Below are 17,298 nucleotides of genomic sequence, written 5' to 3' on the forward strand. Positions count from 1 at the left end.
GACAAGCCAGCAATACCTGGAGCACCCCTGTGTTTTCTGCTTGGCTCCTTTGCAAAAAAGTGGGAAGTCAGTGCTGCTTCAGGCAGGACAGGCGTTACGGAGCTTCTTGCCCTGGCCACTGCATTTTGCATTCCTGTTTTTTCTTGCTGTGTTTGCTTCATGAAGATTTAACATGCCACATGCAGCATTGCACACCTTTCTACCTCTAGAAGTAAAGAATGATTTTTTTGGTTTTACAAATCCTGGCTTTTTAGCCCTATAAGCTGCCAGCTGAGTCCCTGGCGTGGTCACCATCTTACCCCTCCCCTGAGTCAGGGATGCTGGATTCCACCCATCTCCAGAGGGGGCTGCTCCAATCTGCTGGGAATGGGGCCCAGCACTGGAATAAGCTTCAGTTGCACAGCTGAGATTCAAAGCCCGGAGAGACAGAAACCCCAGGGTCTGCTATCCGTGGGTTCACGTCAGGCCATCAATAACCCTTAGTGATGTTCCCTGGAGAACAGGAGCCCATGCGCGTAACAAAATGATGGGCTGAAATTACATAACCAGCATCTCCCCTCAGTACAAAGGGAAACAGCCAGCATGTTTCCATGTTGCTATTTTTTTTCCCCTTATTACAAAGATGGAGTTGTAAAGAGCAAGGCTGGTGCTCTTGAAACCAGTGGGTCTGCTTTGCAAGGCTTATTTCAACCTCCTCACTCCCTGATTCCCACATGGCAAAGAGGCATTACAGTCAAAATGAAGTAATCCTTTGATAAAGTGCAGTCATTTATTTGAAAAGTGTAGTCTCGCCATTAAAATGCAAATGAAATGAGTGCTAATATATTAACTTGGAATAGGAGTTGAAATGGCTTATGACAAGTGCGCTTTCATGTGGAATACAGTTAAGTGATAACAGTGGGTGTGTAAAAGAAAGCAATATTCAGATGTACATGTTTGTTTATTGAAGATATTAATGAAGGACGGTGCCTAAAGAGTGTTGTTATTCCCTCAGCTTGTCTGTCTTTCGTCCCTCCCTGGTTCAAGTCTACTACTGAGAGGTTCCTCCCAAGGGGGGTTTGATCAAAAGTCATCTTTGATGAATGATCTGAGTCCACACAAAAGTCTACACAAAAGCTGAAATGTATTTAATGATCTCCTTTGAAGAGGAGCAGAAGGTCCCCCCCAACAGATATCCACATCCCGTGTGCTGCAGTTGGCGTCAAAGCTTTACAGTGACTCAGAAAAGAAAGGAAACTCTTGAGCCATTCTACTCATTTTCCAAAGATATCTCTTGGGAGTGTGGCAAGCATCAGGGGGGCTCTGGGGCTTCTCTCTTCTTTTCTGCACCCACTGCTGCCCCTTTGCACGTTGATGACCTTAGGATCCTCCCCAGCACTGGCCCCTTTTGTTCTGATGCAAGTCCCCAGAAGCAAAAGCCACTTGGGCAGGCAGGGCGTGTTCCTTGAATTACCCTTCAACATCGGGTGCCTCCAGCTTTCGCTGCAATTCCTTGTCTCTCCTCAGTTCCACAGAGCTCCTGCAGGTGGGCAGTTGCCTGCCTAGGCACCTAGCTTCAGGATAACGAGTGAGACACCCACAGCACAGGTCATGGCTCCCACCACACACCACGAGGAAAGACAGGTGGGGAAAGAGGGTGAGAGAGTCCATTTAGGGTTTGCACCACCCATGGGAGAGGTCTCCCTATAGAAGAGCCCAAAGCAATAGCAGTCCCAGTTGGGCACCAAAACCTTCTAAACCCATGGACACAGCCTCAGCCCCTGCTCTGATTCCTTCCCACCACTTTGCAGCTCGGGAGGTGGCAGAGCTGGAGCCAACTGAAAGGTGCTGCAGCCAGAGCCCCCTCTGCCAGCCCAGAGGGGAGCAAAAGCAATGTCAAGGAAGAGAAACAGCCACCCCTGTGCCTCAGGCTGGTGCCAGCAGCACTGACGGCTGCTTCCAGAGCACAACTGCTTCAGCTCAGCTTCTCATCCATATGCAAAGCACTGCTAATCGCATGGGATCCTCGCTTTTGAGATTTGCTTATTTTTGCACTTTTCTTGGCAGTTGTCAGCAGAGAACACACAGCTCACCGTGCTCTGCCCTGTGCCCCCCCTGCACCCCCCTTTGACCCCCCCAGCAGGGGGATGCCTTCACAGGGCTCTCCCAGAGAGCAGAGGAGCTCTGTGAGAAGCAGCTGGGAGAAAACACCAATTTGCAAAGAGTGTTAAAGCACCAGGTATGAGATGTCCAGGCCAGAGGCTGCTTCTTGCTCTGTCTCTATCAAGTGAAGAGCCTGAATCCAGGGAGGGGCGGTACTGGGCCATCAACATCATACACTCTCAGTCTCACTGAGATCTTCTCAAGCACCAGAAATTTCAATATTTCATCCCAAAAAGACTGATTTCATCAGCCTAAACCTCATTACGGTGCAAAATCAAGAGCTGGCGTTGTACTGAATTGCCAATGTTTGATGCTGTTTTCTTCCTCTTTCTTGCACAAAGCAAAAGGGAAACAAAGATGTTTCTGGAGGATTGGCTTTCTTTGCCGGGTGCGATTTGCACTCAGCAGAAGGCGTTTTTCCACTTGTGAAAGCAGGCTGTGAAAGTAGAAGCACCCAACCTGTTGGATGATGCAGCCTGCCTTTGTGTAATGTTAGCTATTGAGCATCACATAACACACCCAGGGCTTTGGTGCCAAGGGAGCCATAGACAGAAAGGAAAAAAAAACTCCCAAGGATCTGTAGCAGGCAGCTGAGGTCACAGCAAGCTCGCACCCTATAAAGAAACATCTCAAAAATAAAAGTATATTTTAAAAAAAGAAGAAAAAGATAAAGTGTACTTGAGTATAGAATTTCATGGCCCTTTGCTGTTTTGCCAGGAGCAACCCAAAGCCTCCCCTTTTCCTGAGCAGCCCCTGACAGCTTTTTAAATGCACGGCCACGTGGGTTTTAGATTCACCTCTTCCCATTGCCCTGCTTAGCACTTCTCAAAGGTGCAGTGAGCAGGGCTCACACAGAGAAATGCTCCCTGCCCTTCCTTTCCCTTGAAGCAAACTCTGGGTGGGGAGGTGGAGGTTTTGCCTTTGACCCTGTTATCTGAAATAACTGCTTGACACTTTGAAATGAAATCCTCTTGCCAGTGCCATCACCTTCCCCATCTGCTACATTTATGCACACGCAGGTTTGTTATTGTAGGGTTGCTCATAAGGGCCCTGGCTTTGTCTCCATTACACAAAAGGGTTTTTTCCACCAGAACGGCTTATTAAACTTCATTCTCTTGTTGTGAGATCATTGTCTAGACAAAGAATTACAGATTTTACCTAGATACACCTAGTCAAGACAAACCCAGGCAGTCACATCCAGGTAACACTATCTTATCGCTGTTTGCGATGTACACCAAGGTAGGTATCTCCAGTTAAATTTCTCCTTGTAAAAACGCCTCTCCTTTGGTAGTGAAGACATAACATGAGATACATATGCTTGATCTGCCTGGATTTGGTTGTTTTTATAAAGTTGTCATCATCTTCACCTACATTCTGTTGTTACTTTGCCACTGCAAGCCAGGACGAGGCTGCCAAAAATTATTTGCAGCTCTTGCTTTGCATAAAGAAATGCAAACATATTCCGTCAGCATTGGGAATCATTTGGTTCATTTTTGCAAACATTCACAGGAAGGAAACGTTGTGTGCAAGGCCATTTTTGGAAATGAGAATCAGCAGGAGCACTCATGCAGAGGTGGCTCCACATGTGAAAGGAAGCTGGGGAGAGGCCAGGGGCAGAGCACGTAAAGCCTCTGTCCCCAGGGAGCAGGGGGAAGCCCTCGCCAAAGGCTGCTCCCAGTGAGCCCGTCCATAAGCAGTCAAGCTCAGGATGTGCTTACCCCACAGCAATCCTGTCTGCAGAAACCACCGTGGCTCACCCAGCCTCGGGCAGGCTGCAGTAACTCTGTAATTGGTTTTATTCGTTCCTCTCGCGCATCATCCAGGCATTTCCCAATGCACGGTGTAATACTGGGGTTAAGATCTGATTTCGTTCTGTATTTACCTGCCTTTGAGCAGTTTGGACAGACATTTGCGTGATGTCAGGACAGATACTTTTGATGCTGCAAAGTGTGATGTAGCAAATGCCTTTGCGAAGATGACCAAGATGCTATGATGCAAACTGTGCCTAAGTTCAGGGATGAGGCAGTGAATTCCTTTAGACTCATCCATCTGCACTGAAGTCCTTGATGTTGCCTGCAGCCATCCAGGGAGCTATGAAGCTCTGAACCCTAAGACCTTTGCCAATGACCAACCAGATGATGCCAAGCACGTCATCTAACTGTTTGCTGACTCAGACTCATGAATGCACATGTTGATTACAGACAGACAACTGTCTGGAGCACCTTATCATCTCTGGACAAAGGGTGCTACTAGCCAGCAACGTATTTGTTATGACTGCAGTGACAGTAGAGATCCCACCACCAGTTTAGAGCATCCCCACACACCGGCTGGTTACCACACTTACATTTATTTTTTGCTTTTGTTTTCTGGTCCATGCAAGTGTGTGACACCTGAGTCATGCCAAAATTAATCCTGCTTCCTCTGCAGAGAAGACAGTTTTCACAAAGCCTCCAGATATTCTTGCATGGCCAGGAAGTTTCTCTTTGCAGCTTCAATTGGTACAGGCATTGCAAGAAAGGAGAGAAAGCCTGGAAATGTGAGATAAAAAGATGAGATCACCTGGCACAGGGCAATTCTCACATAGAGCATTAGCACTGCAGCAGTCAGCCCTTTAGAAATGCTAAGGAGTTAAAACTCTTTGCTCCATTTAATCTGTGGCCATAAATACATAGAGATCTTGTCAGTGCTTTCTCTGACAAGCCCAGACTGCTTTTGCTGTCCCGAACGAGGGCATCCTGCTGGCAGAGCAGCCTGGCCACCAGATGACTTCGTGCTGTGTGTGCTCCAGGGACCACAGAGCCGTGGCCATGGCCTGTCACCGCGCCGGCGTTCCCTACCTTGACAGTGCTGCAGGAGCAGTAGTGCTTGTACAGGGCATTGCCTGCAGCTGTGTGGCATTTCCATGCACAGGCGTGGAGTGCTCTGAAGACAAAAAAAAAACAAAACAAAACACCAACAACCCAGCTCTTCTCAGGAAAACAAAATTGAAAAATTCTGATGTGACAGTGCCTGTGTGGGAAGCAGTGAAAGACAGAGAGGGAGGAAAACAACAAAACCATGCATTTCCCCACGGAAAATTTTGATTTTGCAAACAGGGCACTTTCCTTCAGATAATTATGCCAGTGGAAAAATCTCCAGCTCTAGCTCTAGTATTTACCACGGTGCAGGCACTTAATGATACGGCTCATGGCAGCAATCACTTGTAACTCTGTGGCATGCTGTCAGAGGGGATTTTTATTGCAGTTTGTTGTAGTGTGGATTGCAGTGGAATAATATAACACACTTTGAGCTACTACCGATTGCAGAAAATAAGATATCCCATCTGAGACCAAGGTACAGTGATACAAAACCAGAAGAGCTCACATTTGCAAAAGCACAGCGCTCCAGCAAGGTAGTAAGCTTTCTCCTGGTATAAGACAGAACAGAGCCTTGCCTTGAAGGAAACACTGCTATGCATCGAACAGAATAAGCTTTTCCCACCTTCCCCACCTGTTAGAAAGCATTCCTCTTTGGCTTCTCTAAACAAAACCTATATGCTTGCAATTTCCAATATACGCAATTAATCCTGCTTAGCATTGACCTGTAGTTGAAATTTAAGCGATGCTCCTATGGGGTTATAAGCAGTGCTAGCTTTTCATGTGCTCCCTCTGGTCATGTTTTGAGCCAAAAGAGCCTGAAAACCTTATGGGAATTCATTGCCCCCCTTGCCACTCCTTTCCCCTCCACCGCTTTGGAAACCTCCCCTTGGTTGGGCTTGTTTCAATGGAGCCCAGGCGAGACCAGCAGCACCGCGCAGTTGTTCCAGCTGCTGGAACACACTTGGTAACCTTAGAAATGAGAGGAAACAAACCTGGGAGTCCCACAGAGCTGCTCTTAAGGTCCCCATTCATACCCAAGCATAAGACTCACAAAATGTGCTTTACAAGGCTCAACCCCTCTTCCCTACCCCCAGTGCCCCATCCGTCCCACCCGCCCCATGGCAGCCTTTCAGGGACAGGTCCTGAGCGGTGCCAAGCACCAGGCTCCTCTCCATGGCTCTGCGGGGTGCTTGGCTGTGCTGGGGGAGGTGCTGAGCCCCCCAGGATTGGGCCCTGCCAAAAGATTGGGGGCAACAGCGGTAGCACTAGCAACAGGGAGACAAAAGTCAATTGTTCGGCAACAATTGGGAGGGAGGGAGCCCTGCAGTCCCTCCAAGCTGCGTGATTTATGGCTTGCAATAATATGTTTTGGAGCACCGCAACCCAGAGTGCTGTGCGGCGTGACCTGTAAAAATAAGTCTATTAACCCTAATCAATCTCCCATTATCCACCCTCGTCCGCAATTTAGCCAGCAAAGGAGTCGTCAAGGCCTCTCAACTCGGTTTGAACTAATCCCATTGTCTTCCCTAATCAGGGGCCATGAAAGCAGAGCGGCTTCTCCGCAGCGCAAAATTATCGCTCAGTGTTTTTTTTATTTTTATTTTTTTTTAAACGGGGTTGGGTAAAGGGGGGCGCTCTCCTCTTCTCTCCTCTTTCATCTTTTAATGAGAAAAATGGAGAAATGTTTTCGTTGGAATTGCCAGGGCTAATTGAAGCCCCAGGGCTGTGGTCAGAACAAGGGGCCAGCGGGTATCAGTTCCCAGGGCAGAGGCGCAGCAGTAGGTGAACAGCTCTGACCAAACTTCCCCTTGTAATTAGTACGAGCATTTATCTGGATTAAGTGGTCTATTACAGAAGCTAATTATGAAGTTGATCGGGGGTTGGATGCAGTCCGGAGGGGAGAGGCAGCCCCAGCCTTGGGAGGACAAAGGGACCAAGCGCAGCGTTGGAGGACCCAATGGGAGCGGGTTCCACTGAAAACATTGCTTGAATCTGGACCAGAAAAACCAGGAATACAAAGCCTCTTTCTGAGTTTTCTTTTTTCTTTCCTTCCCACCCCTTTCCCTCTGCCAAACTTTAAAATAAATAAATAAAGCTGGAGGTCCTATCAAACTGTCAGTGCCCCCAAATAGCAGTAAATCAGGAAACGCTGCAATGTCCCCTGTTGGTCCCTTGTACAGCAGGGGAGTGCTCAGCCATAATAAATGTGCACCATGGTGAAACATCCACTAATTTAGTCCAGTAGCAAATTAATTTTCTTTTACTCTATTATATTAATCAAAAGGGAAAAGAAAGAGGGAATGTTATCTTGCTAGAACTGAAAACAATTCCCACAAAATTCCACCCTTTCAGCATGAATTAGAGCAGGGGCAAACCCACCACAGGGCTCTAGCAGATCTTTCAGGATTGATTATTACATTCACTAACGGTTCAGCATTTCCTCATAAAATTAAATTTCTCAAACCCCTGTCCTGTGAGTGCACAGACCCGTTGTCACCTCCCAGTGTCCCCCAGGGACAGAGGATGAGACCACAGGGCTTCAGGGGGTTTTGATTTCAAGGGCACATAAAAAAAAATAAAACTCAAGTGGGCTCTGGACAGAGGGAGGCAGTTTCCAACCACCACTTTTTTGGACTGAAGGCATCCCCATAAAACTGAGGATGAAATGGTTCCTGACCCAAACATCTCCCCCGCTCCAGCACACTGGTGGAGGGGTTGCATCACAGCTGTGGACCAGCACAGATTACTGCACAGAGCAAGGAGGGGAAGCATCCAATGCACACAGACACCTGCGTACTGCAGACAGGCTTTGATGTATGAAGGCTCCCAGTTAGAACGATAAATGGGTACAGCTGATCTTGGTAATGCTGTCCCACCAAAAGGATTAAGCTTGAAGCAAGTCAGCCAGAGCTCACAAAAGTCTGAGGGCCCATGTTAATCAGTGCACAATCATCTCTGGTGGGATCAGGGCATTTAGCAGCAGGCCCCCAGCTGATTGCTCAGCATGAGAGATCATACCCATTGATGGAGCTGGGGACACAGGGGCTCTCCAGGAGTGACAGAGGAGAGCAGGTCTGGCCCATGTATACCCACAGCCCCATACATGCTTTGTTTTATACATATAATTATCCATACATCCCTACCTATATCTGCCTATGCAATGTGCTCAGCATGTGGGTCAAAAGAGAGGAAGCACCAACATAGTCTCTAGAAGGGGTGTTGAAGATGCTGTGTTATGAATTGAGTATGTTATTAGATTTATTTAACGAATGAAGATCCTGATGTGTTATTTACAGGATGTCTTTGGAGATAAAGCTCTATCTCATGGGCTGCCATGGGAAATTTGCCACGCCAAGGCCTTGAGGAAAAAGCATTCATTTTTTTTTATGGTGTCTGTTAGGGAGGGAAATTAATGCTATGAAGGCAGTGATAATTTGCTGCTTTATAGGACTGAATTATCACCCTGTCAGCACTGAGACGAAAACCCTGAGCCATGAACAAACGCACCTTTACACCTAAAGCTGGCTGGAACAGCTATGGTGAGCTCTCATCACTGCGTCAGCTCCATTGTTCCAGTAATTAATTCTGAAGGCTCGTGGATTTCACCTTGTCCTTTCACTTGCTGGGCATGCCTTCATTTGGCATTTCGCTATTCCAAGCTCCTTCTCCAGGCTCATAAATCACACACAAAGCCTTCCTGAGAACAGAAAGGGGATCTGTTCTCTTCTTGATACACACGCACAGCTTCCCAGAGACTTAACGCGAGTTTGACACGTGCACAGGAGAGGTGGCTGCACCCCGTGGACACAGTCACTGAGATAGAAAAATAATTGCAAGAGAAACAACTGCCCAAAAAACAGGAGTACTGTGTCTCTGGATCAAATGTGTTATGCTAAATAAAGCAATTTTATAATATGGCATTATTTCTTCTGTGGAAGAAAGAAGGTGGAGTCCTTACCTATGCTCTACCTTTCCTTGCCCCATTTCTTACTGTCACTTCTCCCCACCACATTTACTGACTGGATTTTTCTAATTGCTCCCAGATGTTGAAGAAAGCTCTCTTGCCCTGTAACCATGCTGGGTTCTAAGGGACATGGAATGAGAGATGGGACAGTAAAGGACTCCCATCAGTGAGGTTGTGGGCCTCAATCCTCCTCTTTCGCAGGTTGAGCATCCCTACTGATGGACTTCTGCATCACCTCAGGTCTTCTGGACTTCTACTCTGAATGTTTTCTATGAAAAGGTATGGATTATATCTTTAGCACAGGGCACATCCTTCCTTCCTTCAGAAATAAATACAGCTGCTGTTGGTTCCTCTGAAACACAGGGCTCTGGGAAAGAGCTTCTCTGCTTCCTTCAGCATGGGCTCCAGGCTGTGTCACCCCAGAGAGCAGATGGGGGACAAACTGAGTCCACTTTGTGCAAGGAGGCTGAGCTGATAATTGTCTATGAGATCGAGAATACAGGCAAATCACCCAAGTGCTTGCTCTCAGCATCCTCCAAATTACTTACCATTAGAGAAGTACACAGAGGGGCAATCAGTTTTGCTCTTCTGTCAAGAAACAAGGTATGACAAAACGCCTGGGAGCTTCCACACTGCACAGGGACCATGCTGGCCGAGGACAAGGCATTCCCATGCCAGCATTCATTCACTGTTTTCTGTGTCCACGTATGATCCCAGCAGCTCAGCCACCCCCTGGTGCTGGGATTTTCCAGCCGTCGGTATTGGCCTGATGCTGCTCCCTCGGCAGGTAGGCAGCTGGATGCACGGTGTGTACTTTGGCTGATGGCACCTTCAGCAGCAAAAAGATATTTTCCGTGCACAGGCAGAGAAGGCAGCCCAGAACTGTTGCTCAGCTTGTTTTCCAGGAGCCAGGACACCTCCCTGTAGCTGTGCTGTTCTGAGGAGCCACCAGCTCTGATAGAGCGAGCTGGAGCTGATCAAACACTTTCCGATGACCTGAGTTGCACCTTTTCCCCATCCCCCAAGTGCTCATTCATCAAAAATGCAAATTTTTCTAAACTTTGCCAATTGCAACAAGCCAGGCAGCATTTTAAAAAAGGACAGTTTTGACATTTGAGTTGCAGGGTGCTTCACTCAGCACAACTAAATCTCAGACATTTCAGGGAGCTGTACAGCAAATGGCTATGAAAAAAAATATTTAGACCTATGAAATATTTTGTATCGATGCATTTTATTGTGATAAGCTATTTTTTGTGTTTCAGGATTTGAATGTTATGTGCCCATTTGGAACTGGAGTCCTTTTCAAACCCCTGGGAATTCCTGCTGGGGAAAAAAAAAATATCTTCTACCCAACCCTGGCAGCAAGGGGGGGGGGGGGGATTTCAAAATGACCATGGAATTGAGGGAATGGCTACCCACTGCTCAGGACCATGGGACAATCGCACTTCATTCATCAATATTTGCAAAAAGCTCTGGTATCCCCAGATTCACACAGCTCTGGGTGGGTCATGGGTAATTATTCGTATAAAAAGAACCAGTGGGACAATGTTGTTCAGCCCTGAAGTCACTGAAAGACGTTAGTGAGTTTGGCTTCTAGGGTGGTAGAGAGGGAGTGTGAAAGCCAATTATACAGCCTGGATTGTCCCTGAGTAGTTTCCATCATTCCCATTTGGCTTTTATTTGTTCTGTAGGAAACCCGATTATAAATGAGAACCGGGCAGCCTTCAAACACATTTTTAGACGGCCTGCCTCCACCGACAGGAGGAAAGTCAGTAATTTATTTGTGCGCCTGGTAACTATGATATCACTTACGATGTGCAATCCTTTTCTCCATACTGTACCTCTAAAATGGCCTTGCTTTAGAAGGATTACCATACAAAACAGGCATTTCATAGCAAAAAAAAAAAAGCCCATCTGCATAGACAGGCATTGCCCCAAACACAGGAAGCAACCCCCTCTATCAGTGCTAATCTCTGCCCCATCCCTATGCATAACCTAACAGCCATAGAAAACAGGCGTACACTAAATGCTAAATAAGTTGGCTGTACAACACTGCATTAACCCACTCTGCACACTTTAGTCTCTCAACGATTACTGCATCGACTGAATGTAGCACACAGAGGCAAATGTAGCTCTTCAGGGAGGCATTGGGTTTAATATCTCAGTCCCTGCAAAGTCACTGGCAAGTTTTCCAAAAACTTCAACAGGATAGTATTTATCATTAATCCTTATTTCACCAGAGTATGAAAGTAGTCATATTGCTCTCATAGTCACATCTGCAAAGCTAACAGAAACCCCAGGTAGGCATCAGACATGAGAAGCCAGCTGGGTAAAACCAACCGCGCCCTACATCATCACTTCTCTGTCCATCTTTTATTCCAGCAGCTGGATCCCACTGTACCGTGACACCAAGGAATCCCCATGTGTCCCGGAAGAAGCTCAAGAAAAAAGGAAAAAGCAGTTGCTGCTCCATGAGCAGGCCAAGGTCTGACTATCCTTCAGCTGCACGTCCCATTCATCATCCCTCCCTGCCCAGCCCAATGTTCACACACTATCTGGTCACCTTTCATGCAGGAAGAAATAAAACAGCATCCCAGAGAACAAGAAAACTGTGATCAGAGGGGGTTATCTGGACAGCAAACACCGCCTCCATCCATCACAAAGACGAGAATAACTCTGACACTGTCATGGGGCTGCTGGGACTTTGGAGGCTGCTCTGCAGGGCAGCAGTGGCTCTGCACAGCTGTGGCACCCGGCAAATGCCCAGGCACGCAGAAATCTGTGCTTTGTGTTTCCATGTGCTTTTTGTGGACTGAACATTGATTTGTCTGTAATACAGCACCGCAGTCCTTAAACTTGTATTCTCCTTTTCACTGTTGGATTTTAAAAGCATTTGCAAGTGCTATGGACTGTCATGACCTTTTGCAGAGCTAATCAGCTTTTCATATATCAGACTCTGAAACTAATGCACAGTTACAAGACATGCAACCCAGATGATCCCTCGCCAACCTGCAAGGGCCCAACATTTCTCTAAATTGCTAGAGAAGTTCCTTCCCTGATGCTCAGGGCTGCCCTTGAAATGCAGAGTTTGTTCTTTGCTAGCGACGCAGCTCCCGTAGAGTGGGAGATTGACTGGAAAATGGCCTGGGTTCAGGGTAACAACAGCCCTGAGCATCGCTGCAACAGAATAATTCATCTTGGAGACATTTTTCCTTGTCAGAGTAAATGTAATTATGTGTGTGATATAAAGGAATAGCTTCCTGAGTGGAGAAACCAGTTAAACCTGACCTGTGTCCCCAAGGACGAGTTTCCCTGTGAAAGTTCTGGTGTCTAACAAAGACTGAGCTTCTGCTGGCTCTCTCCTAGTAAGGCCACTGCTAGCGTCTCTCTCATCTACCTGCTTGTTCTCACATGACAGGAAAAGCCCCCCATTCTCCAGGCCCCCAACCTCTGACATACATTACACAGGAGATTACAATCGTCAATGGCTTCTGAAATTCCTGTGGGAAAGAGTTTGAAAGCCCTGAGGTGCTTCCATGCTCCTCTCAGCTGCCCACTACCGAAAAAAAGTGGGGGAAAAAAGAAAAAGACATGATGAGTAGTATAACAGATTAGGCTGCCTGTACTGAACAGGGGATACAGAAGACTTGTATTTTGCTCTCCTTTTCGATTTAAGGCCCAGGATTTGGCTAGGAGACAGAATAGCTTGCTGCAAACCAAACAGAACGGGCTTCTGTCCAACAGGGCAGGCTTTAGATCAGGGCTGTCCAACACGTTGGGCAAGGATCCTGCCAGATTTCCAGCAAAGAAGCAAAAATCAATCAGCACAAGACAAATTCTGCAACCTTGTCCAGCTCCAGCTAATGATACTGATCGAGTATGTGGACACTGAATGCCCCAATTGGAACCGCTTCCCACGCTTGCACAGCGTTCCCTCTCATCGCCTCGCGTGCTTTCTCCTACTCCCATCCCCTGCAGAGGCAGGACAGAGCATAAAGAACTCAACTCTCTCAGCCTGAAGGTGAGAGTTTAGGAGAGGAAAAATAGAAGAAATGCCTGCTCCTAATGGGTAATCAAAGACAGAAAAGGGAAACCACCTCCAGCATAGCATGGCCGAGCCAGGGGTACCAAAAAAATAACAGTATCTGGTGCAAGCTCTCTTTCCATCTCCTCAGCTGCTCCACATAGGTACTGTGCAAGAAGTGTCCTGTAGGTTGGATTCCTGATGAGCGTGGGGATGGCTCAGTCCTGCACGAACACCATGGGAGCAGATATACCAGTGTCCTACCCCAACAGGGAAAAAAAATTCAATGCAGACAACCTCTAATGGAGATTTCCTGAAATTCCTGGAGAAGAATAACTCATAGAAAGCTGGTGAACACTTACACAATAGAAATTCCTCAGCAACTCTTTATTCTTAGACATCACTACTTTCTGAAGATTTATGTCCAGATTTTCTGCCCCAGACACCTCTAGGTCTTTGCTGGAGCTGGCATCCCCTGTGCCAGCACAGGCTCATCCCTTGCTGCAGCAGGGTACCCATGGGGCATGCAGGCGACTGACTGAGAAATCAAAGCCCGAGTGGGGAGCACTGTGTGCTATTGAGCCAGCTGATGCTAACCACATGTGTAAATCCCAGCAAAAATGCTTATGACAATAACCTATTTGCTATAACTTGCTCCTCTGAGCTCTGAATGCTTCTTTGTCGATTCACTTTGTTTTTGGAGCCTGGCCTGACAGCCTGGGCAACTGGCTCAGAGCCTGCCTGTGGGCTGCGTTTTCTTTCACCAAAATCCCACCTACCTTGCTTTATATGTTTTTCCCCACTTTTGTCTGTTCTTTCAGGGGTTAAAAGATTCACTGGTAAACTTGTTCAAAATGCAGACCAGGAATCATCAGAATAGCAGTTCTTATCCTCTGTAACATTAATTTGATGCTAAACTCTGGCCAGGTTGCCTACAAGATTTTTTCTTTTTTCTTTTTCCTCCAGGCAGGAACACTTTCCCAAAATCTCCCCAGCCTCCTGTGGCTCAGGTCTAACAAAAAATTCACTTGCTATCCATAAACTGGAAGTGATGAAAACTATTTCCATCGGCAAGTTGTGTTGTGCAGGGCAGACTGGAGGTACCAGTGTGCCTCACAGGTGCGTGCACCTTGCCAGCCTTCCTGGCACCAAACTACAGGTCTGAGCTGCTACAGCATGTCTTCCCAACATCTTCAGTTTCTGCTTTTACCACTCAACAGGGCCAACAGCCAGTGACACTGGTGCCAAGAGGAGGAATGAAGAGGTGACACTGCCCTTCCACAGAGCATGGCCTTGCAAGGCTCACACCTGATGTTATCCTGGGGCTGTTATGGGCGTCCCTGGGGCTGAACCATCCAACACCTGCAGTGACATTACAGCAGGATGGATGGAGTGCTTTGTCTCTAACCATTTCCTCCACAGAGGAGGCTTCAGCTTTCTGCATGCCCAGCTCTAGTCACAGCCCTGCTCACACCAGCCAGGACATCTCATTGCACCTTTGGGGTGTCAGACAAGTTGAGAACTCAGGTATTTGTTTCTCTAGTCACTGCTGGGCATCTACATTTAAGAATTAACAAATCCAAGAAAAACCTGGGCCCAACCTGCAGCTGCTGTAAGTCAGCACACGCAGTATAAGTCACCACACAGCAACACAACACACTTATCACCTGATGATGTTACCAGGTAAGTTTAATTAGAAGGGTAGGATTTTATTAGCAAAAATGAAAGAGACATTTACCATTAGGTCTTTCTGGCTTCCAAATCCATCAACAACACCATGTGTACCTTGCTCTTAGATAAAGAGGCCAGACATCTGATGGACATTAGCTGTCTGTTAAATAATGGTATCCTTTAGGGAAGGACCCACTGTGCAACATTGCCATGACCAGAGCCTTTGGGATGCAGGGACACAGTGAAGATTCAATTAAAGGACCTCTGTGAGTGTGGGAATACTTAATGCTGATCTGCCACAGACTATGCTAATTGCCTTGTTCAGGCCCAAAAATGCACCAGGTCTGCTCAGTAACACAGGAATTTAAGGGTGCAGTTCTAAGGGAGAAAGCACAGGGAACAGAGACATCCTAACCAACTGCATTCACCCTGGAGCATCTGAGTCAGGCAGCTCCTCCAGGTGATCAGCTAGCACCTGAACCAAAGCACACTGAAGGAAATAAGAGCTCTTCTGGAGACTTCAGGGAATTGACACAGGGTCACAAGGCAGCGATCCACATTAACCTGATTTTGCATGAATTATCTTCAGCTTGAAGGACTCATTGTCCTTCTTCCTGTCTTTGGACTCATTCCCTTCCCAAAGTGAGCTCAAATTGACTGAAGTCTCCAGAGGCTCTAGGAACATTGTTGACAGCTGTAGAGCCCAGGATGCCTACACAGACCCTTAAGAACCTGGAGCACTGTCCATATGGTTCAGTAATCATTCAAAGCCTTTGGCCAAGAGCTGCTGAATGGCTTTACCAGGAGCCACCTCCTGATGGTCCTGCATGCACAGGGTGGATGGTGACACCTTCCTTGACACCTTTGTACCACCACAGGTGACATTCAGGGGTGATTCCAGTGGTGGATACCAGACCTTTCACACCCAGTGCAGAGATGCTGGTGAACCAACCCTGCCACCAGAGACCTGGAGAATAGCTGTGGCCAGTTACTACCACCATGCACACTCAATGAGAAAGGACAGAGGAATATTTTACTTCTTTCTTTTCTGAAAATAAACCTGTATATGCATGTGAACACACAAAATTAGGGTCTGCTGAGACTGTTGACAAATTCTGACCCCACTTTTAAAGTCCTTGGTAGTTTTAAGAAATATCTCCTTGGGCAACTGTAGGTTCTCGCATGTCATCTCAAAGCATAGATGACTGCGAAGAGATTTCCACAGGCTACTATGACATGGAGGCACCTGATTGTTACCAGAAGATGGTGGGATTTGGTCACATCACCATACCTGGTGTCTGGGAACCTTCCTCTTTAGCAGCCTGCATGGAATCACTAAAGATGCAGCTTTTTTGCCCTCTCACACCTCATGGAAAAACCAGCAGGTACGTGGCACCTTTTTGCTTCCAGCTCTAAGCATCAGTACAACTTGGGACCTTCATAGTCAGTTTTGCTGAGTTTGTTGAAAACCCAAGAGCTGTTCTCAGTCACACTCCTTTGCAAATCCCCAAAAGCATCTATTTACATCACCGACCTCCCAAACTTGCATGCACGTGCCTGAATCACTTTATAACCCAACTCAAGAGCCCCAGCCAGAAGAGAATCCTTCTTCCCTCTCCCACAGTCCCCTCTTTAAGCCCCAGCTCCGCTGGGACAGCCGTGATTTGCCCTCCTGCCCTGCACGCTGCATTCAGCAGCCATCACATCACATTTCCAAAAGCATTGCTTATGACTACCACCACAGATTGAAACACGGAGGGAGAAAGAGGAAATTCAGGAGAGGCCAGAAAGTAAGGAATAATTTAGAACATTATGGAGATGAAAGAAATAATACAATTGGTTTAAAACCAGATGAGCTGCAAAGGGGAAACATTAACTGGCTAAGCCGTGAGCAAGCGAGGGCTGGGAGGATGGGAAGGTGAGTGCTGCTTGATATTGGAAGTGATTTAAATGGAGCAAGAAGGTAGCAGGGGCTGGGAGAGAAACTCGTCCCTGAGCCAGGGCCCTTTAAGAGCAGCTGCAGTTGAAATGGAAGAATAAAGAGCGCAGCAGCTGAGGGCTGGAATAAGATTGATTTAAGACTAGATACAATTTAAAGGCAAGGCAGAGGTGGAAGCAGAGGCTGGAATGAAATCAATTTACACCAAGATGCGATTTAAACTGATGAACTCGGGATGTGAGAAGCAGGGTTGGGGGAGGGAAAGGGGGATGGGGAAGTTGCAGACATGCCTGGGGGCTGCCGGTGCTGGGGGACAAAGGGCTGGTCCCAAAAACCTGCACAGAGCCAAAGCGTGCTGCAGCCTGTGAGGGCTGCCTGCACTCGTGAACCTGAATAATCCTTAGGTACAGGGTTTGACCAATCCTAGCTGGTCTCGTGACACCTGAAGTGTTGCGATAAACTGCGATTATCATTTAACAGTGATCCAGGGCCCTAAACACTTCTGTGTCAGGGATGGGCAAATTTGGGCAAGCAACCAAGAGAGCTACCTCCAAATGAGCCAGGCACCGAGGGACAGGTTCCAGAGCTCCCTAAATCCATTTCTAAAATTGGGGGTTTTGACAGAATCTTTCTCAACTGTTCTTAAGTTAGAACTCAACTGGACACATTTTCAAAGACTCAGTTTTGAGATTTCCTTTAA

At 47.2% G+C, this 17,298-nt stretch overlaps 1 long non-coding RNA gene across 6 annotated transcripts in view; it reads right to left on the reverse strand.

Annotated features, from left to right (window-relative positions):
• LOC308180142 overlaps positions 1-17,298 on the reverse strand; it is a 150,812-nt gene that overhangs the window by 130,099 nt on the left and 3,415 nt on the right. For all 6 annotated transcript variants that reach the window (XR_013940764.1, XR_013940765.1, XR_013940766.1 and 3 more), the window contains exon 2: positions 300-5,064. This is a non-coding gene — a long non-coding RNA (uncharacterized lncRNA). The remainder of the gene's footprint in view (positions 1-299; positions 5,065-17,298) is intronic.

The sequence above is a fragment of the Anser brachyrhynchus genome (genome assembly GCF_964034855.1).
Source record: "Anser brachyrhynchus genome assembly, chromosome: 18".
NCBI classification, from domain to species: Eukaryota; Metazoa; Chordata; class Aves; order Anseriformes; family Anatidae; genus Anser; species Anser brachyrhynchus.